This window comes from Macrotis lagotis, chromosome 1, assembly GCF_037893015.1.
Source record: "Macrotis lagotis isolate mMagLag1 chromosome 1, bilby.v1.9.chrom.fasta, whole genome shotgun sequence".
Classification (NCBI taxonomy): Eukaryota; Metazoa; Chordata; class Mammalia; order Peramelemorphia; family Peramelidae; genus Macrotis; species Macrotis lagotis.
Window position 1 is genome coordinate 528351956 of NC_133658.1, and position 22231 is coordinate 528374186.

The 22231-nt window shown below is 35.1% G+C and overlaps 1 protein-coding gene across 2 annotated transcripts in view; it reads left to right on the forward strand.

Annotated features, from left to right (window-relative positions):
- Nucleotides 1-22231, forward strand: part of TASL (TLR adaptor interacting with endolysosomal SLC15A4) — a 76498-nt gene that overhangs the window by 29574 nt on the left and 24693 nt on the right. The window contains exon 1 of one of the 2 annotated variants that reach the window (XM_074214219.1): nt 18144-18455. The exons of the other annotated variant lie outside the window; for it this stretch is intronic. The gene's annotated coding sequence lies outside the window, so the exon portion shown is untranslated. Of the gene's footprint in view, nt 1-18143; nt 18456-22231 lie in introns of those variants that run through there. 2 annotated transcript variants of the gene reach the window in all.

A 22231-nucleotide genomic window follows, 5' to 3' on the forward strand; every position in this document is an offset into this window, starting at 1 on the left:
AGTCTTTTATTATCAATTCTAGGATGGAACAGAAACAGACAAAACAAAAACATGAAAGAAGACAAAAATCCTAAGTCGGAAGACTTTCCCTACTCCTTCAGAAAAACTTTGTCTCATAGTCTGATCTATGTAATAGTTGATATCATAACTTTGACGTTTACTTCCAACAATGCAAAGTTGTAAAGATAAACCAAATTAGCATAAAGAACATTGGAGCCTCAGGACAATGAGTTAGCTCTAGTATACACACAGATTTCATCTCCTGCAGTGAAATGGTGATGATGAGCTTGAACAGTTCTGGGAACATTAGGATCTCTGTGTGTGTGGTAGAGTAAATATTTTTTTATCCTACACCAGGATCATAATTATATAACAACATTTTCACCTATTCCAACTATTAGGAAGCAAGATACCTTCCAATGATACCACTTCTTGGGCCTCCAAATTCTTTCTGGAAAGGAATTCCCTGAAAAATCCCAAGGAAAGGAAAGTCTGACAATTGAATAAAACATGAATTACTTTTCCATGATAGTTGAAGTCCTCTAAATGGCAGAAATCATGGCTAAGGCAAGTCTGCTCTGGGGAGGGACCAGAGCAGATTACTCAGAACCATGTCCCAAAACATTCCATTCTCATCATTTAAGTCTTCCCAGGGATCCAAGAAACCATTGGACAAGAGAGTCCTCTTTCCTAGGTAGTATTGTTTTGTCACAGATGTTTCTGATGTATGCTGACAAGCACTCAGAACAACTGCATACAGTGGGAAGGATCAGTAAAATTTCTTCTTTGATCCTGACCCCAAAGGAAGAGCTTTTGTTTGTACAGTTGTATGATTTCCAGGTTCCAGACCATCTGGCCAGACTCATGGCCATTAGTATAGGAACAGTATAGATGAAAATCTCTGTCCCATCTCTTAAGGCTTTCTCACATCAGTCATGTGGCCTGAAGTGCAACAAACTGGAAGGACCTGCCAGAATCTTTAGTCCCTAGAGAATTTCTTATTTCCAATTAGTAGCTATTAAATTCCAGTTGTATATGCCTCTATTGTAGTGCATGGAACCATCAGATAACCAGACAAATTGATGTTGCCCACTGGGTCAGCAGAGGAAGCAGCATTCCAAGGCTCTATTTGTAGAGGCCTCAGTCCCTGACCTACTTCACATATTTTTGTGAAGAGCACAAGAGGGACAAAGGAAATAATGATATCCAATATACCATTTCCATTTAGCAAAATAAGCTTCCTGTGTTCTACATATCTTGCTAGAGGGATAATTTTGCATCATCCAATTCATAAGCAACAATTCTGAATAAAGGGTGATTTGTGACCATGTGCATTTGATCAGTAGAATTTAAGGCCCAATAAGAGGCAGGAAACTGCTGTTGAAAACAATATAGAAACCCAGTAATCCACTATTTCAGTTTCTCCTTGATTTTTTCTAAAGTTCTACCCAGCTTGGTTTTTATGAACAAGACCTTCAAATACATGTCTTGAAGGGTTGTGAGGACCCAAGGGGAGAGATTCTTTTGATCAACAGCTTTACATCTTCCATAGATGTAACTGCTTCTGCTCCCCACTTGAAAGTTACTTTTGAATAATTCAGTAAATAGAGGCAATCAAGATATCCAAGTGAATTGGGGTTTTCCAAACTAAAGAATCCAATAAGTCTCTGAGCTTCCTTCTTATATGATGGGGGAAGGAAGTGTCAATGGCTTATTTTGTAATGTGCTTGGAATTCTACAGACTTATCCTTCCCATTGTCTTTTCTAAAGTTTGACTGAGCATGATAATTTCTGGATTTTCCATCCCCTTTCTATCATTTTGGATCATCATCTGATCTAGTGCCTTCACCACCATGGCCTTATCGACCTGCTTAGCATTTATGTCATCAGTCTAATGGTGTATACCAATTCCCTCAGGAGGGAAGTCTTTTCCTTATTTAGTGACCCATTGGATTGACAAGGGGTCAGATATCAACTCCACAAAAGTCCAGGCTCCAATCTACTCACTCAAGTTTGGGGGAATACAATGTGGAAGGAAAGTCTAAAGGATTCCAGGCACAATTTGGAATAAACTTTGTAATGTGACACTATGAAGGAGAGTTTGAAATGCCCTGGGGAAGCATAGTGAAGGCTTATTGGACTCCTTCCCAGGTGAAAGCAAACTATTCCTGACAAGTCTCAGATGCAGAAATAGAAGGGAAAAAGTATTGGCAAAATTTGATGGTCCCAAATTCAGTCTGGGCCAGAATACCTGATCTACAATATTGACAAGATCAGGAACAGCTGTAGTGATATTGGTGATGATTTAAATTAGCTTCAAATAATCTATTGTGAGTTCTGTCAAGGCTGAGAATAAATTACCAAAGAGGTTATCCAACCACAGCTAATTCTGAAAAAAAATATTAAAGAGCACGCAGTTATCATAACCATAATTACCTCAATAAAATGAAAAACAAAATAAAACCAAAGAGCTAACAGTGATTGTATGCAAAAAACTTTATTCCACTGGAGGAGGGAAAATAGATATATGTGCTGCATAATAAGAGGGAGGGAAATTAGACATATATACTGAGTAAGAGACTTTCTTAAGTAAGGTCAAATCTTGATACAGTGAGCTGTAGCCTGATGATAAAGGGTAACAGCAACAATGAGGCAAGTTTGATTCGTAAGAAATGAATGGTTCCTACAGCTATTTCTTTGAGCTTAGGCTGGTATGAAACAATTCTGGGATTTAGTTGTGCTTTAGATCATCCAGAGGGCAAGCATAAAGGATTGTTGTTATGCCAAACTCTGTGTACAAATTACTGTTCTGGATCTTAGCTCTGGAAAACACAGTTTCTCCTAATAATAAAGGAAAGAAATAAAAAGAGAGGTCTTGACATGGGGATCCTGATATCTCCCAGTTTGGCACTGGTAAAAGTGGATAGTTTTCATGAAATCTGGAATAATAATGTTCTCAACCCTCCTTCCTCTCCATCACTAGAGAATAAATATCTTTCATCCCCCTAATGAGATGGTTCAGTTAATTCTAAAAGCTTCCACTTGACTCTGCCCATAGTAATACGCCTAGAAGTTTCTGAAAGGGCTTGAATAAAGATATCAAGCCCTTAGCACTCCTTTCCTCAATGGCCTGCTCTCTATTATCTATTCTGAATGAACCAAATGAAAGAGGGACTTTGAAAGATATCTCAGGTTTGGACAGGGCTGAAAACTTCCAGTGCCTAGGTTCTTAATTTCCTGATGTGATTTTTTACAAGCATACCCATGGGCTAGCCCCACTTTTGTCTTTGCTTAACTACTGATTTCATTGGAATGATCTCTAACATCTTTATTGCAAATAATATTTGATCTTGATTAGATGAATGCTATTTAATTTATTAAGAAAGATTTATTTGTTCCTATGATTTCTAGAATTTTGAGAGGAAAGATATATTGAATTTTCAAAAACCTTTGCAATATATATTCTGCATATGTAATTATATTATAATTTTGATAATTTTTATTGACATGGTTTATAATATTCATAGCCTTTCTTAGATTGAATTGTGTTATCCTGGAATAAGCTCAACCTGGTTATTGTGTTTAACCTTTTAGACATGTTATAGGCTACTTACTAATATTTAATTTAATTTTTGTTACTATTCATTAATGATATTGGTCTGTAGTTTTCTTCCTCTTCTTTGTCCCTCCTTGACAAAATCAAAACCATATTAATTCTGTAGAATGAGACTGAAAATATTCCTCTTTTCCTTATTATTGCATATTCCCTCACATGTTAGTTAACTATTTCTTTAATTTAGGAGTTTGGTTTTAACTAATGGTTTTTACTTTTATTTATTTAATTATTTTTTATTATAATGCCATAGCTATAGACCTAGAAGGGGCTATAGGAGTTTTTTTTTTGTTTAACTACCTTATTTTACAGATGGTGATACTGAGTTTCAGAGCAGTTAGGACTTGCCTTAGCTTACATAGTGAAAATATATCAAAGCTGGAATTTGAATCGATGTCCCCCAGCTCCTAATTCAGGAGTTTCCACTGACCTATGGAATCCGTTGTCCTTATTTTCTACTTTATACCCCCCCCTTAATTAAATTGTTAGTTCAAAATTCCACTCTTTCCTAATTTCTACTGTCTCCTAATAGTTTTTTCTGCTCCCTTTCCTAAGAAAAAAATACTTCATTTTATTTTCTTCATTATTTTCATCATGTTCATTAACTGACATGAAGTCTGCATACAAATTTATTTTTTCTTAAGTCTTTTTGTATTTATTATGGAGTTAAAGTTTCTGAAGCACTGGATTTGAACTTCTTTTACCCAATTTCTAAGTTATTGTCATTGCCCCATTGTCCCATTTTTCTTTTGTTCCTCACTCTTAGAAGTATTAATTCATAAAGGAAATGATGCAGATAGAATAAATGTTTCATAGAAATTAATAAAATATATCCCAAACACGCAGCCTAATTCTACCTTTTTTTTCCTTCCATGATCATATTCCATCCCATTGACTATGTAATCCCATCTATTGGTTTATTTCTCCCTCTTTTGCTCCTTGAATGACAGTTACCCCAAAGAATTCACATATATATTTTCTTCTGGGGCTAGTTGTTATGCATGGAGTTACAATATTCTCAGATACTGTGGTGGAGTCATGATGCCCCAATTCTCCCCAGATTAAACTCATTATTAGATTCTTATCTCTTACCATTGACATATACCTCTTTCCTCCTGTCAGTATTTTCCAAAGGGATTACCTCTCCTTCACTGAATCAAAACTTCTTTAATCCACAAAGTTTCAATTCATTCCTTATTCTGTCTCTCCAATTTTTTCTGTAATCCCTTGCTGAGAAACCTGAATTATCATCACTTAAATGTACACCCATGAACCTACTAAAATCTTTTCATCCATTCCTTTTCCTCTTATTCTATATGTATCATTTTACTCTATAAATGTGTTCCACAAGATTTCTCAATTTACTTAGTTGGCTTTTGGCTATTCAGTTTGCTCTGCCATTATCACTTGTTTCTTGAAATTCCACTTGTATCTTCAATGTATGCTTGTTTATCATTTTATAATCTTTCTTTGTTTTTATTTCATCCCAAAGGTCAGTCTTTATCTTTCTTCTCCATAAAAATTCCTTCTAGTTTATTTCATTACTTATTTTTCCTTTAGTAATTTTATTTATTTACCATTTTTTGGTTTTTCTCTTTTTACATGTCAAATATTCAGTTTCTTTTTTCTTTGTCTTTTCAGAAATGACCCATCTTAAATGCCTTTTTTGTGGATTTTTATCTTTTAAATGATTAAATCAGGTTTATAGTATATGTCCTTTTGCACCTTGATTTCCCCTGTTTTTCAGAATGCATTTTTTTGCCATTTCTAGCTTATGTGCAAGAAATGCTGTTTAATATTGGAATTGTTAAATTTAACTAATTTGGGGGCAGTTTGGTGGCACAGTGTATAGGGCACCAGCTCTGGAGTCAGGAGGACCTGAGTTCAAATCTGATCTCAGACACATAATAATTACCTAGCTGTGTGATGTTGGGTAAGTCACTTAACCCCATTTCCTTGCCAAAAAAAATTAACTAATATGGGTCTTTGATTTTGAATGAATTTTTTTCTTGGAAGAAATTTTTGGATTTTTTTTGGTTTGTTTTCAAAAATTCCTGGTACATTGTCTTGTATTAATTTCCATTTTTGAGGGTACCATCATCTTTTCAATCACCTCTGCATGCAAACTTGGCGTCATCCTCAACTCCATACTTTCTCACAGATGCCCCTATCTCCAAGTAGTTGTTGAACACTATTGTTTCCACCACCTTCTTTTTAAAAGATTATTTCATTTCCAGATGTTTTTAATAACTCTTGTATATGTCTCCTTTCCTCTAATACTATCTTCAGTCTGGTACAGGCTTTCAATACTTCTTATCTGAAATATTGCAAAATCCTAATGGTTATTCCCCCTGATTAAATTTTCTCACTTCACCAGTCCATTGTCCATTCAGCTATTAAGTCTTCTTTATGTACAGATTAGACCATACTTGAACTGTAATTAAATTTTCCTCCTTTTGAAAAATTATACCTCTTAAATATTTTTCTTTATATTCCCTCATCATCTACTTTCTTACTTCTGCTCCCTCTGAAAAGCTAAACTGTAAAAGTTCTTCTTCACAAACTGGGGGACTTAGTGTTTACCAACCTGGGTTCATACCCTAAGTAACCTCTAAAAGAACTAAAGTGGACATAGGTAGGTTTCAGCTTCCCTTTCTTCAAGCCCAATGTAGTCATTTGTTCTGATCCCCTGCCCAAGTTCTTTCCTTGGATTTCATACTTTCATTTCATGGCCTGAAGCAATCTCTACTGCTTTTTGTTTTGCAATGTTAGTGGACAGAGTGTCAATACCCTTGTATATCTCTAGTCTGAAGTTTATAAAAAGCAGTATATTTCTTCCCCATTTCTTCCATTGTGACTGTGTAGAATCAGTATATGCTTCTTGTTTCAGAACAGTCAGTGGGGTGAAGTTTGTTAGCAAAATCTGTAATAGGAGGGGATACCTGTAGTTGTCAGGCACAGGCCTTTGGGTCATTTGTGCATCCCTGTAAGAAGTGTGGTGAGATTGAGGTGAGCAGTGAGTACTTTATGAATTTACGTTCTTTGGTACTAATTCCTTAGGATTTTGATTTTATGAGTGTTAGCTATGCTTTGTTCTTAAGATTTATCTGTTCTCTATCAGACCCAGATTTCTCATTTTATATTTTTTAAAGTAATTGAAGACTGGCAAAAGTATCTAGTTTGATATCTTATTGATTCTGTGACAAGGAAGTTCTAAATTCAACAATTGCACAAACATTTGATAAGTGCTTACCATATGCCAGTAACTGAACTAGAAACTAGGTCTGCAAAGGCAAAAAAATAGAGTTAAGGAAGGAACGAATTGCAGACATGGTAGACAGCTTGTTCAAGGGTATTTAAATAGTTGAGTGATCTTATACAGACAATAATTAGTAAGTCTGGTTGAATTGTAAAGTATTTGAGGAGGTTTATTACATCCCTGGCAGAGAAAGAATGGGGCCAAGATTGTGAAGGACTTTAAATGCCAAATAGAAGAGTTTGCATTTTGTAATATACATGATGGAGCATCCCTGAAGTTTCTTGAGTAAAGCTCAGACCTGTACCATAAGTAATAGCAATTTGGCACCTCTATGAAAATGGATTGAGAAAAATAGGACTAATATGATAATTAATTAAGCTACTGTCATAATGTAAATGAGAGAAATTATGAGGTCAAGACTTGAATCCTAGAGGGCATATTAATAGAGAAGAGTAACTAACTTTTTCACCAAGATTCACAACTTCAATATGATATTTCTTTCCTCACTCTCACTTATTCTGGATATCTAATGAATATTGTTGGTATCTCCATGCCAACTCTCTTATATATCTTTTCTTATCTTCTGTTCTTTATTTTTATACTTTCTATTCATTCTTCCTCCCTGCCTTCCCTCCTTCCTTCCCTCTTCCTTCCTTTCTTCCCATATCTGTGGGTGCTCTGCCTATAGGCCTGATAAGATTCCTTGGGGTTAGATGGTGACAAGAAAGGATCGTGTCTTAGGTGCTCGCTCATAAAACTCATAAGCTAATGACTCTAACTAAATTTTCGAGAGAGGGACTCAGTGAGTCTGTTCTCCTACTCAAGGTAACCTGGAAAAGAGCAGAAAGGCTCTGCACCTCGGGGTTGGAGGGGAGGCCCACTGGTGGGGTGGCCCGCCAGAGGGAAAGAACTTCAGCCTCCCGGAGGCAGCCCCAGGGCGCTGGGAGCTGCAGCTCACAACAGCAGGGGAGTCTCCTGAGCTACACCCCGGGGAGCAGCAGGCACAAAGTGGGGGAACAGCGGGGGACCTCTGCCAGAGAGAGAATGTGGAGCCCAGCCCTCAGGGCACACAGCAAGGTCTTTCTGCAGCCCAGATCCAGGAAACAGAAGCAGGAGGAGCTGGTAAGCAGGAGCCCCCAGAGCATGAGCCCATTGAACCTAGGGAGGGGAGTGAAGAGAGAGAGACTGTAGAGCTCTGTCCTCTGCCCCTGGAACAGGACTCTGGGGCTTTGACCACATTCAGATCCTGATTGCAGTCTAGGCCCCCCATAGAACAGCAGCCCCCCCCCCCCACCTCAGCCCGGTGGCAGAGTGGGGCACATATGGTCATTCACAGACCAGGAAGGAGGACAGAGCCTCACACACTGAGACCCTTGTAGGAGTGTCCCAAAAGCTCAGGAAGCACCCCAAAACCAGGCTCAGGCTGGGAAAATGAGCAAGCAGAGAAAAAGAGGAACACCATTGAGAAATATCTTGGAAATGAGCCCAAGAAGGATCAAAATACTCAGTCTGAAGATGAGGAAGCACAAGCTCCTGCATCTAAAGACTCCAAGAAAAACAAAAATTGGGCTCAGGCTATGACAGAACTCAAAAAAGATTTTGAAAATCAAATGAGGGAGTTAGAAGAAAAACTGTGAAAAGAAATGAGAGAGATGCAGGAAAAACATGAAAATGAAGTCAGCAGCTTAGTCAAGGAAATCCAAAAAAATGCTGAAGAAAATAGCATGCTAAAAACCAGCTTAGGTCAAATGGATAAAGCAGTTCAAAAAGTTAGTGAGTAGAAGAATGCCTTAAAAAGCAAAATTGGCCATATGGAAAAAGAGATAAGAAAACTCTCTGAGGAGAAAAATCCTTCAGACAAAGAATAGAATTCAGGGAGTTTGATGAATTTACCAGAAATCAGGAATCAATACTTGAAAACCAAAAAAAAAAATGAAAAATTAGAAGAAAATGCAAAATATCTCATTGAAAAAGCAACTGATATGGAAAACAGACTTAGGAAAGATAGTTTAAAAATTATTGGAATACCTGAAAGTCATGATGAGGAAAAGAGCCTTGACATCATTTTCAAAGAATTACTACAGGAAAATTGTCCTGATATTCTAGAAGCAGAGGGCAAAATAGAAATGGAGAGAATCCACCGATTCCCCCTGAGAAAGAGATCCCAAAAACCCAACCCCTAGCAATATTATAGCCAAGTTCCAAAACTCCCAAGTCAAAGAGAAAATATTACAGGCAGCCAGAAGGACACAGTTCAAATATCATGAAACTACAATCAGGATCACACAGGACTTAGCAGCAACTACACTGAAAGCTCATAGGGCTTGGAATATAATATACCGGAAGGCAAAAGAGCTTAGAGTGCAGCCAAGAATGAACTACCCAACAAGGCTGAATGTCCTCTTTCAGGGAAAAAGATGGACTTTCAGTGAACCAGGGGAATTTCAAATGTTCCTGTTGGAATGGCCAGAGCTGCACAGATGGTTTTAACTTCAAATACAGGACTCAGGTGAAGCATAGAGAGTAGAGGAGAAGGGGAAAATATGAGGGACTTAATGATGATGAACTGCATGTATTCCTGCATAGAAAAATGACACTGATAATACTCATATGAACTTTATCGGTTAATAGAGCAGGTAGAGGGAGCTTTTATAGTTGAAGCACAGGAGCAAACTGAATTTGAAGATAAAAATATGGTGTAAAAATGGAGTCAATAGAAAAAAAGGAAAATGTAATGGGAGAAAGAAAAAGGAGAGGGGGAATAGGCCAAGATATTTCATATTATAAGATTTTTCTTTATTACAATGAGCTATTGCAATGATATGGAAGTGGGGGAGGCAAGTGAGAATGAGGGTAACTTTGCTCTCATCAGAGGTGGCTAGGAGAGGAAACAACATATATACTCAATGGGGTATAGACATCTGGAGTAAGAAGGAGAGAAGGGGAACAGGTAGAAGGTGGGGATGTGAGTGATGGAGGAGAGGATGGACCATGGGGGGAGAGTGGTCAGATATAACACATTTTCTTTTTTACTTCTTGCAAGGGGCTGGGATTGGATGACCTGTTCTGGACCATAGGGCCAGTTGGATGCTGGGCCTAAGGGGTGGTGTGGGGGCTCAGGGAGTCTTAGCCCCAGGACCAGGGATATGTCTGCTGTACCACTCAGCTACCCTACAGCAGAGTCAGTGAAAGGATAGACAAAATATAGTACATGGTAGTAGAGAAATATGAAAGGAGGGAGTTGCGATCAGCAATGGAGACGGTGGAAAAATATGTAAGTAACTTTTGCAATGGACTTATCATAAAGAATGTGATCCACACCCAACAGAGTTGTAGGTGTTGGAACAAAGACTGAAGCACATTTTTTATTATTATTATTGAGGGGGGGTGCAGGGCAAATGGGGCTGAGTGGCCTGCCTGGAGACGCATAGCAGGGTGATTGTTGGTTGTCTGAGGCCGGATTTGGCTCAAGGGCCAATGCTCTGTCCACCATCCAGCCACCCCTACTATTATTACTATTTTATTTTATTTTGGGTCTTTTTTTTCCTTTTCTTTTTTTTGATTTTTCCAGGGCAGTGGGGTTTAGGTGGCTTGCATGTCCACGGCTGGAGCATTGTTGGGTCTATGGGGCTGGGTGTGGGCTCCAGTGCTCGTGGCTCCAGGGCTGGTGCTCCGTCCTTTGTGCCACCTGGCCATACCTACAATTATTACTATTATTTTTTTTAATTTTAATTTTTTCTCTCCCCTTTACTTCATAGCTCAAGCTAGTCTATATTTATGGGAGGAGGGGGTATTTTATTTACTCTTAAACAAGAATATTTTATTAATGTAAAAAACATTATTTGTACAAAATGAGAATAAATTTAAAAAAATAAGGATAAAAATACAAAAAAAAAAAGATTCCTTGGGGTTTACAGGCCCTAATTCACTCTGGCTCTTCTTGATTTGCCAACAATTAGTCTGAGGCTAAGCCCACTTAATGATCATTGGGCCCTGATTGGTTCAGAGTGAATGTAAATAGCAACCCTCCCAGGTTGATTTTTTTCTGGCTATGTAAACCATGATCAGTCTTGGCCTGTTTGCCTCATTTCTCTCTTATCTAGACTTAATTACTAAATGAGCATTGTCTCAGTCAAATTGAGACCTAGGAAAGACCTTAGCTTAAAAAGACTAAGGTTAATGGGAAGGCTAGGTAGGTGGTGCAGTGGATAGAGCACCGGCCCTGGATTCAGGAATCCCTGAGTTCAAGTCTAGCCTCAGACACTTAATACTTACTTACTTAGCTGTGTGGCCTTGGGCAAGCCACTTAACCTCATTTGGCTTGAAAAAAATCTAAAAAAATAAAGACCAAGGTCTCCCACTACATCTAGAGCCATCTCCAGTTGTTCTGATCCATATTTGGCAACTTGTTCTGGATAGCTCTGGGGGAGGAAGTGAGGCTGGTGACTTTACACAGCACCCTTCACTTATATTTATGTATTATGGCATCACCTTCCTGATATCATAGCTTTCTTTGAGAACAAAGGACAAACATCAATCAATCATCAATCAAAGTCTTATCATTTCTTTTTTTTAGGTTTTTTTTTCAAGGCAAACGTGGTTAAGTGGCTTGCCCAAGGCCACACAGCTAGGTAATTATTAAGTGTCTGAGACCGGATTTGAACCCAGGTACTCCTGACTCCAGGGCTGGTGCTTTATCCAATACGTCATCTAGCGGCCCCCAGTCTTATCATTTCTTGCTAAGATTAATGTAAGGTATTCCTAATTGTCCTTCTTGCCTCAGGTCCCATTCCATTCCAATCTGTTCTCCACACAACTGGCAGAGTGAAATTTTTTAAAAATATCACTCCAATACTCAATAAAATCCAGTGGGTTCCCTGTCATCTCCATCCTCAAATATAAGCTCCTCTGTTGGCATTTAAAGCCCTATACAACCTGAGTTCTAACTATCCTTCCAGTATTATTACATTTATTACTATTACATTCATACACTCAATGGTCCAACCAAACAGGCCTTCTTTTTGTACCTTCACAACAACTCTCTTATCTATCCTTTCTTATATATGATATTTCATCTCCTTTTATACTATTGTCTCCCAAGCCTAGAATATAACTATTACTTAATACCTGTTAGAACCCCAACTTTCTGTCTGGTCTCAGTTCAAGCACAGTATTTTGCACTGGAAATTCCTAAACCTTCTGTGCCATTGACTAGCCCCCTTTGGCAATCTGGTGAAACTTATGGATTCTTTTTCAGAATGTTATTAAATGTATAAAACAAAACAGATTACAAAGTAAATGAAGCATATTGAAATAGTTGTCAAAAATTTGAAAATAATGAATGGAATGCAGATTAAGAATTTGTAGTCTTTCTTGATCCCTCTGTTAATTCTTTCCATGAAAAATTACCTTGAAATATATATATGTACACAGATATACATGTTATTCACTTGTTTGTGTGCATATACATACATATGCATAAACATACACAAGTATACCTGTTGGCAAATGTATATAAATATGATATATACATAAAAACACAAACATAGACATATATGGATGTACCCACTTATGTGTTTGTATGTATTCTTCTTTTAGCACATGCTCCTTGAAGACAAGGGCAAAGTTTGTCTTTGTATACTTATTACCTAATGCAATACCTAACACATAGTAGCACTTAACAAATGTTTATAGAGATTTGGCTCAAAGAGGATAAAATTTACATTCCCAATTGGATTTGGAAATTTATTCTGCCCTGTAGGGAAGTAGGAGGGGGAAAGGAGAAAGAAGGGATAATAAAAGAGAGGAAAAAGGGGGGGCAAAAAAAGAGAAAGACAGAGAAAAAGAAGGGGAACTGATAAAAGGGAGGGCATATTGAGGGAGGTAGATATCAGAAGCTGAACACTAGTGGGGAAGGATAAAATGAAAGGAGAAAATTAAGTGTAAATGGGGAAAATAGGATTAGATTAGAAACAGTAGTAAATGACTATCTATTGTTTGATAAATTCAAAGATTCAAACTTTGGGATAAGAACACACACTATTTGATGAAAACTACTGGGAAAATAAGAAAATATTACGGTAGAAACACTTATACGCTATATTGGGATAAGGCCGAAAAGGGTACAGGATTTAGACATAAACGAATTAGGAGAATAAGGAATGGTTTACCTGTCAAATCTGTGGAGTAGGGAGGATGACCAAACAAGAGATAGAGAACACAAGCTATAGACAGCATTATAAATTGCAAAATGGATAATTTTGATTATATTAAATTAAAATTTTTTGCACAAATAAATACAATGCAACCAAGATTAGAAAGAAATGAAGGTCATTCTCCAATTAATAATATACGAGCAAGCCGTTTTCAGATGAAGAAATTAAAGTTATCTATAGTCACATGAAAACATGTTTTAAATCATCATTGATTAAAGAAATGTAAATTAAAATAACTCTGAGGTACTACCATTTTCCCACAATTTTGACTAAAATGACAAAAAAGGAAAAATTATCAGTGTTGGAGAAGAATTAGGAAAATTGTTGGTGGAGTTGTGAACTGATACAACTATTCTAGAGAGAATTTGGAACTATGCTTAATTGGCAATAAAACTGTGCATACCCTTTGATCCAACAATCTACCAATAGGCCATATCCCAAAGAAATCATACAAAGGGGAAAAAGACCCATAAGTACCAAAATATTTATAGCAACTCTTCTTGTAATGGTAAAGAATCAGAAATTGAGGGAATTTCCATCAATTGGTAATAAATAAACAAATTATGGATCTGAATGTGATGAAGTACTATTTGTTCTGTAAGAAATCATGAGTTGCCAGACTTTAGAAAAGCCTGGAAAAATTTGCATGAACTAAGGCTGAATGAAGTAAGCAGAACCAGGGAAATGTTTTACACATTAACAACATTGTAAGTTGTTTAACAGTAATGGACTTAGCTCCTGTCAGCAATTCAGTAATGGAAGAAAATACTAAAAAACTTGTGATGGAAAATACCCTCCACATCCAGAAGGGCAAAAATAATGGAATCTGAATTCAGAACAAATTGTCCTATGTCCACTTTTTAAAACTTTTATGTTTTTTCTTTCTTTGTCATTATTTCCCCCCTTTTAGTTCTAATTCTTCTTTCACTACTTGACTAATATGAAAATATGAATATGAAATTAAGTAAAATACAATTGTACATGGACAATTTATAGCAGATTTTTTCTTGCCATAGGGAGAATGGTAGCAAAATGTGAAACTCAAAAACTTACAAAATGATGGATGTTGAAAACTATCTTTGCATTAATTGGAAAAAATAAAATAATAAAAAACCCAAATGATTTTAAGTTGATTGATTAAACTGGTTGAGCAAGAGATATTGTAGAGATATAATAAAATGAGCTTATAAAGGGGTTAAAAAAGAGTAAAGAATAAAGAATGATTTCAAGATTATTATGAAAGAATTATCATACCCTAGGCAGGAATAGGAAAGTAAGGTAGAGGGTTTCTTTGGGAGCTATTGAATTCAATTTGGAAATGTTGAGATTAAAAGACCTATAGATTATCAAAGTTTCTAGCAGTCCAGATGGTAACAAGGGAGTAGAGTTTAGGAGGCAGATAAAGACTAGGTATATAAATGTGGTTGTCATCTGCAATTAAATCCATAGGAAGTATGAAAATTACTAAGAAATTAAGTTTAGATAAAGGAGAAAAGAGTTTAGGGGGACAGGTAAGGAATAATGATCCAACTATAAATACTAAGAATATACTTAGACAGATAATTGCAGGAATACCAAGAATGTTATGAAAATCCAGGGAAAAGAAAATATATGAGAAGTGGGAGTAGTCAGCACGGCAAACTGTTGCAGAGTAGTCAGGTTATCAGAGGACTATTAGACTTAGCAACAAAGAGATTACAAGCAATTTTAGAAAGAGAAAATTTATTTGATTGGTGATTTCAGCTGTCATATTGCAAGGATTTGATTCTGAGGTTAGGGAGTGGAGGCAATGAGTGCAACAGCTTTGGACCCCCACCCACCCACTCAGTAGAAGACTGAATGTAAAAGAGAGAAGAGCAAAAGGATAACTGAAAGTTGCTGGGGTCAAGTGAAGGTTTTTAAACCATGGAGCAGATCTAGATATGCTTGTGATCAGCAACAAATGAGCTAGTAGATATCAATTGATGATTAGGAAGAGACAGCAATTGATTGAAAAAATAATGTCCTGAAGGAGATGAAAGGGAATAAGGTCAAAATATTAAATAGAGATAATGGCATTGCTAAAGAGAAGAGTTATCTATGCCTCAGAGATAGCATAAAAGAGAGAATAAATGATGATACTGAGAGAATTTGAGAAAAGAAGTAAAAAAGAGTGAGGCAATGATGGATGGATTCAATTTTCTTATTAAAGTATAATATGAATAAATTATTCTCAGCTAATAGTGGGAAGGAAATCAGTGGAGATACCTTGAGAAGTATTTTTTAAAAGGTAATCAGGACAATACAATAATTCAATCCATAAGGATTTTTTCATTGGTGTCTAGTTGTGAAAATTCAATTAAGATTAAATAACATTTGTATTTTTTAACTTTGTCAAAATTAACAACTATTAGAATCCCTAAATAGATGAAAACAAAATTTTCACTGAACAGAAATTATCTCCATTCTAAGGAATCCATATCAATTTATTTTGTGAATTTCTTTCTTAAACATTTTCAAGATGTTGTATTTCAGTAATCAAAACTATAGGTCAATATATAGCAACATGATTACTTTCACTCTCAATGGTGAACAAACAATATGTGTAAATGTAATGACCTACAATACTTCCATCTCTTTTAGTCAAATATGGACTATCTATATCTAAATTCAGTGTTTACACACTTGAAATGCATTCATGATAAATTCTCTCAATTTGTTAGCAGGAAAGATAAATACAGTCCAAAGCCTATTTGAAGGAAGTTTTTAGAATTTCAGGTTTGATCAACTAAACAGACCAAACACAAAAGTCAGTAGCTCTTTCCTAATATCTGAGTTAATAATCCTAATTGTTTTGGATGATAATCAATGTTTGTTTTTGTTACCCAGGAGAGATGACAATGGAGGGTAGGTTGGATGATTAACACTTTTCATTTTCTTAAATTTTGGGAAAGTGGGTAAGATTGATCATGCCTTTATTTGCCCAGTGTGTCTGGCTCTTTCTTTTGAGATTTTTTCACCCTCCTCCATAGCTTTCACTTTGGTCAAAAGGTGAAATTTAGAGACATTCAAAGGCTTTTGGTACAATGCAACCTGTCTTTTTCGAGTCAATGTGATTGGGTCATGAGTGTATAGTTTAGTGCTATGGTGCCAAACTAGAAAACAGGAACCATTAAACTGTACATAAGGATTCCTGTAAATTGAATATTAATTTAGTTTGGCTGCATGTGGCCATCAAATGTATGACACTTCTCATCTAGGTTCCTCATGACTTCCTTTGTCTGAAAACTTTAGAAAGTTTAAAATATAGAATGTAAATAAAATTCATAAAATGCATTGAACATACAGATAATCTATTGATTGCTAAGCAGAAAGGATATTCTCTTATCCAATTGAGTTTGGTGACCAATTATCCACAGATAAATTATCCACAGATCTCTGTCCTCCTTCCCCCAACCGCTTCCTTATTATATTCTATATGATAAAAACTTACATTCAGGATACAATTAAAATTATCTTATGTCTATCTAGTAAATCACAGATAAAACTCAAATAACTAGTAAATATAATTTAAGCAGAAAATGCATAATAGTGAAGAATACTACCAACTGAATATAGCAATAAGACAGAAGGGAGAAACAGAGTAAACTCATTATTCTACCTGTTTCACTGAGTAGCCATAATTCAGTTACTCTGTACTGGAGTCTCTTAATAAACTGATCTGGGAGCCAGGGTAAAGTAAAAACAATTACTGATGGAATGCCTAGAGTCAGTCTCCCAGAAACATCCACCACCTATTGGTGCTCTTGTTGATGTTCCTGACCACTTTCTCCAATTCTCTTTTCCTTTCCTTGCATTATTATCTAAAGGAATAAAAAAACATTTCTGAGGAAATAGCACCTTCCAGTTCTATTTCAATAATAGATTCCTCTTTTTCTGAACTTGGAAGTAATACATCCCCTCTCTCCCCCAAAGATGGTATCCAGTCCAAATCTTGTCAAAATAATGATTACATCTGCATTTGTTATTGCTCACTGATCTATTTCTGGACAAGTTTATCTTTATAAACTTTCTTTTTCCTTGTTTTGACTATGAGAAAATGAATTATTCTGCCTATTGATCCTATTTGTATATGTAGGCATTTTATCTCTATAGGCGTACTTTTCTGGAAATTGATTAATATTTTGTGAAGGGTTGATCATTTCGGATATGAACCTATTTAATTGAATGAATGAAAAGGCATTTAATAATAATAGTAGTTTCAAATAATAAATAATAAAGCATTTTAAATAAAAATAATAGTGCTTTAAAGTTGTGAGGCATTTTACAAATATCTTATTTTGTCCTTATAACAACTATAGAAAGGAAGGTACTATTATTATCTGTATTTTACAAATGAGGAAACTGTAGGCAGTGGTTAAGTGAGGTTAATGGTAACATGGCCAGTTAGTGTCTGAGATCATATATGAATTCAGGTCTGCTTGACTCTAGGTCCCGGTCTTATTATGTGCCATGCTTTGGTGATACAAATAGATGACTCGATTCAGTTCATTTATATGTGGAAAGATATCATCCATCTAAGTTTCATTGTAAGGAGATTTTGTAAGAAGACCTAGAACTCTTGAAATTTCACTGAAAAATCTCATTGTATTACACAGAAGGCACAGTAACAGGGTAAATTGAAAAGACTGGAAGATCTTGAAAAGCAGTGGTAGGTAACTTGTTAGGGCCTAGTAATCTTTCACCTTACCAGAAAGATTATAATTTGTGACTCCCAAATCCTTCATGAACTTGAATATTCCTACCATGTTCCAAGGAACCAAGTCCATTCATTTTGAATCAAGGAGAAGGCCAAATGGGGCTTGAACTGATGAATTTAATCATATCTTACCTGGATATGATACTATTTTTAATGATTGTTTTCCTGGAAATTTGTCTTTATGCTTTTTTTAGATGAAATGGTGCTGATGGATATACATGTAATGTTTTTCAATCAACTATCTTAGCAAACGTAAGTTTCATAGATGAGTTTCATTTCACCAAAAAGAGGAAGAAAGATTTTTTGTGTGGCTAGATTTAAGTTCTGTCAGTTACTACCCTACCAACCACCCTCTAGCCTGTTCTTGGGACTTCCCACTGCTGCTATAACACAAATCAAAATTAGACACCAAGAACTATTTCCATGTGGGTAGTTATAAAAAGAGGAGCAACAACTTAAATTTTCTTTCTTTTTTTTGTTTTATTAGCAAAATAATCAACTCAAGAAAGTTTTGCAAATATTTATGAAATATTGCAAATATTTAGGACAAAAAAACCCCAAAATACTGAAGTTATTTTTTCTGTGGTCAATTGTTTCTGCCATACATCAGGAGTCATTACATTGGAAAAGGTAAGAAAATAGCAACATAATATTACTGTGAGAATTATTATCTTTTTGTTCACTGACTTTAAAGCATTTGCTTAATATAACTTAGATCCAAGTTTTTGATAATGAAAGACAGACAGTATGGTATTGAGTTTAGAGTCAAGGGGTTCAAGTCCCAAATGTGATATTGCCTTTGTGATCTTGGCAAATTGCTTAGCTTTTTTGGATCTGTGTTTCTCATCTGTAAAAAAAAGATCAAATTGTACTGGATAACTGCTAAAGTCATTAAGACCAAAAATCTATGATCCAATTACTTTTAAGATGGTTCTTGGGCTTTCTTAGGCCCCCTAAAGGAGGGTAATATGTCAAATATTCTTCCATTTCATTAGAGCAATGAAGGAAAATTAGACCAAGCATGCTTTAGAAAAAAATTTAAGGCATGCTCATAGCATATTTCCAAGGTCCTCAGCTACAGTTATTTGTATAATATGTTTGTGGAAAGGAGAAGTTGGGAAAGGTCTTAAGTAATCATTAGTCTTACTCAATCTTGTTTTCCTTTGTATTTATGTAGCTCTCCAAATTGACCATATAATAATTCTAAATGAAATGATTTAGTGCTATAGGCAACTTATTAAATATTGACTTTGCAGTAATTTTCTATGGTCCTGTATGTCAACATATTACTTTTAAAGGAGGTCTGCAAATTCAAGCAAGAGGTTGGCAGGGATTTTGACTTTTGTTTAAGAACAAAATTTTAGTGAAGAGGAACTAGAAAGAGCATTGAACTGAGTCAGGAAAGCTGACTTCCAGTCTCAAACCTCTGTCCCTAGTTAAGTGCATCTGTTCAGTGAAGAAACTTGATTGGACTGGATCTAAAGTCCTTTCCATCTCTACCATTCTATGATTCAGTGATCAATCACATCATATGACAAATTCTAAACTACTGTGATTGTCCATAATGTTGAATTTTTAGTATGGGCTAAAGTACAAGGTACCAAAATCCTGTGTAATTTTGTGTTGAATAGAATTCATTTAAATGCTGTGATAATAATGCTTGTTGATTTATTAAGGCATGAGTACGTAGACATAGTCATCTGGGTAATTTGAGGCTGGAGGAAGAAAAATAAATGCTTAAATTACTAGCTTAACAAAAAAGAAAAGCATATATCTACATATATATATATATATATATATGTAGATATATGCTTGGTTTGACTAAAAGATCCAAACTTGATTTTTCATTTTCTTCTTTATAAGTGTATTAATGTATAGTTTTATTCTTCTTCGATTTAATGATTTTTTAATTGTAGAAAAGCAATTTCATAAAAATATGAATAAAAGTCATAATATCACTTTTAGTCACATTATTTGTGAGGGTCACAATTTGAAATAATTTTATTTGTACATTCTCAATTCCCCATGAGGTATCTATTTTCTTGTAAAAGCAGGTGGCATGATTAATTGAAACATTGCATAATTATGTTTAAAATTTTTCTTTGACATCATATTTGATGAGGACAAAGAAACGAATTAATGGCCATGCTTTTTGTTTTTTTGAGAAACTAAAACAATGACTGATGCATCTCAGAATGGAAGCCATAAGAAGAACTCTCTCCTTTAGTATACTTATTTTTTAAAAAAAGAAAATTAAGACTTCCAAGTATATTTTTGAAATTTATTGATATTCCACTATTTTAAGAAGGACTCAATGCCTGGGTTACAAATAATGTTAATATTTTCCTTAGACCACAGTGACCTGGTCAAAACTGACCAGAAGATTGCTCCATAACTTAGAGAAATTGATGCTGAAAATTAGCATATCTAGAAGTGATTTAGTAATCTAAATTGATATTAGTTTGTTATAAATTAAGTAGTTAAATGAGCAAATCGTTCCTTTGATTGTGTTGATTTGGTCTGAAGAATAAATTAATCAATAAAAATTTATTAGGTGTCTACTTTGTACATGGCACTTGTGCATACAATCTTGGTTTAACTATTTAGCAACAGAAATTGAAATATAGGTACTTAATAGAAAATCCATCAGGAAATGGCATGAGAAGTGAAAAAGGATCATAATCTATAGGATCTCATGTAATTGTTTCTATATTTTACCAAAATATCTTTTTAGCATGAAAATAAATTAGTAAAATGAGGGTTTCCAGTCCTCATTGGAATTTGACTGAAACAATGAACAATATTTTAAGAAAATCCTTGGAACATTGATTTTAAAAAACAAAACAAAACAATCTATACAATTCTCACATACTTGCAAAAGAGAAAAATATATTTTCAAAGTATAAACTTCACTGCTCTTCCACTATTTCCAGATAGTAGACTTTTTAATGATTTTTAAATACCAAAAAGCCAATAAAACAGTAAATAATTTCTAGAATAAATTCTTAATCTTAATAACTTCAAATTCAAATGAAATAGAGAAGATAGAAACATAAAGAAAATCATTACAGAAGTCTTTAGGCATTTACCCACTTATCATCAAAACACCACCAATATATAATTTTAGCAAAATTTCCCATCTTACCATAAATTAAAGGTACTTTACATTTATTCTTTTTTTTTTTTTATTTTTGGTTTTGGCAAGGCAGTGGGGTTAAGTGAATTGCCCAAAGTCACACACCTAAGCCAATAAGATTTGAACTCAAGTGTTCCTGACTCCAGGTCCAGGGCTCTATCCATTGTACTACCTAGCTGTCCTTCATCTATGCTAATAAGTTTTCAGTTTTAAATTCTCAGTTTTTCTATTTTTAAAATGAGACTAGGTATGTCTTATATACAGAAGCCATTATGTTTTGGGCTCTATGCCTTTTATTCATCTTTAATCAAGTCTGCTTGTATTACCGAATTTTTTCCCTTTCTATTTCCTAGTTCTATTTACTCACTTCCTCACTCTCAACAAATACTTTTGCTTCCTATTTTCTGGTCATTTAGTATAATATGCTCCCTTTGTTTCTTCAAAGTTTGAGTTTTTCACTCATTCTTTTCTCTTTCCTTTCCATTTTTTTTGGGGGGGAGTACTCTTTTCTTTGCCAAGGTTGATTTTGTTCCTTTCTATTTCTATCATGCAATTGATACATTAGTCATTATTTATTTTTAGACTGTCTTTGTTTCCTTCTTCCCCTTAGTCCAGAAACATGCTATCATCTTATCTCTCTTTTCTCTTTTACTGTGAAAATTTCTAGAAACAATGGTATGCATTTGTTTTCTTTCATTTCTTCCTCCTCCACTCACTCCTCAAATATTTGCAATTTCCTTAATTTCCCTACCACTGTTTTGAAGCAATTCTCTTTCCAGGATTCTAAACCAACTCCTCATTGTCAAATTTAATTGTCATTCCCCAAAACTCATCCTCTTCAACATAGCTAGATCTTTGACACTACCAAATCTTTATCCTCTATCATGCTCTCTTTTTCTTGGGCTTCTTTCAAAATTCTTTTTTGATGAATTAATAACTTTTTGGATTTTGAATCTGCCTAGTTGATCCTCTGGAGTTAACTTCTAATTAACTTTTTTAGTAATGTTTTCTATTCTATTCCTTTAGGTACTTTGTGTTGCTGCCAAAGTAGACCATTACTTACATTCTTTTCTCTCTTATGTGCCTTTGTTTATGCTATCCCCAGGCTTGAAATGAATTACTATTCTTATCTTTTCAACTTCTTTAAAGTCCTTCCCTTCCTCAAAACCCATCTCAGATGTAATATATTCTATGGAAATTTTTCTGTTTTCTCTTCTTCATTCCCCTGCCTAAAGTGATAATATTTTTCTCAATCTTTCCCTAACATTTT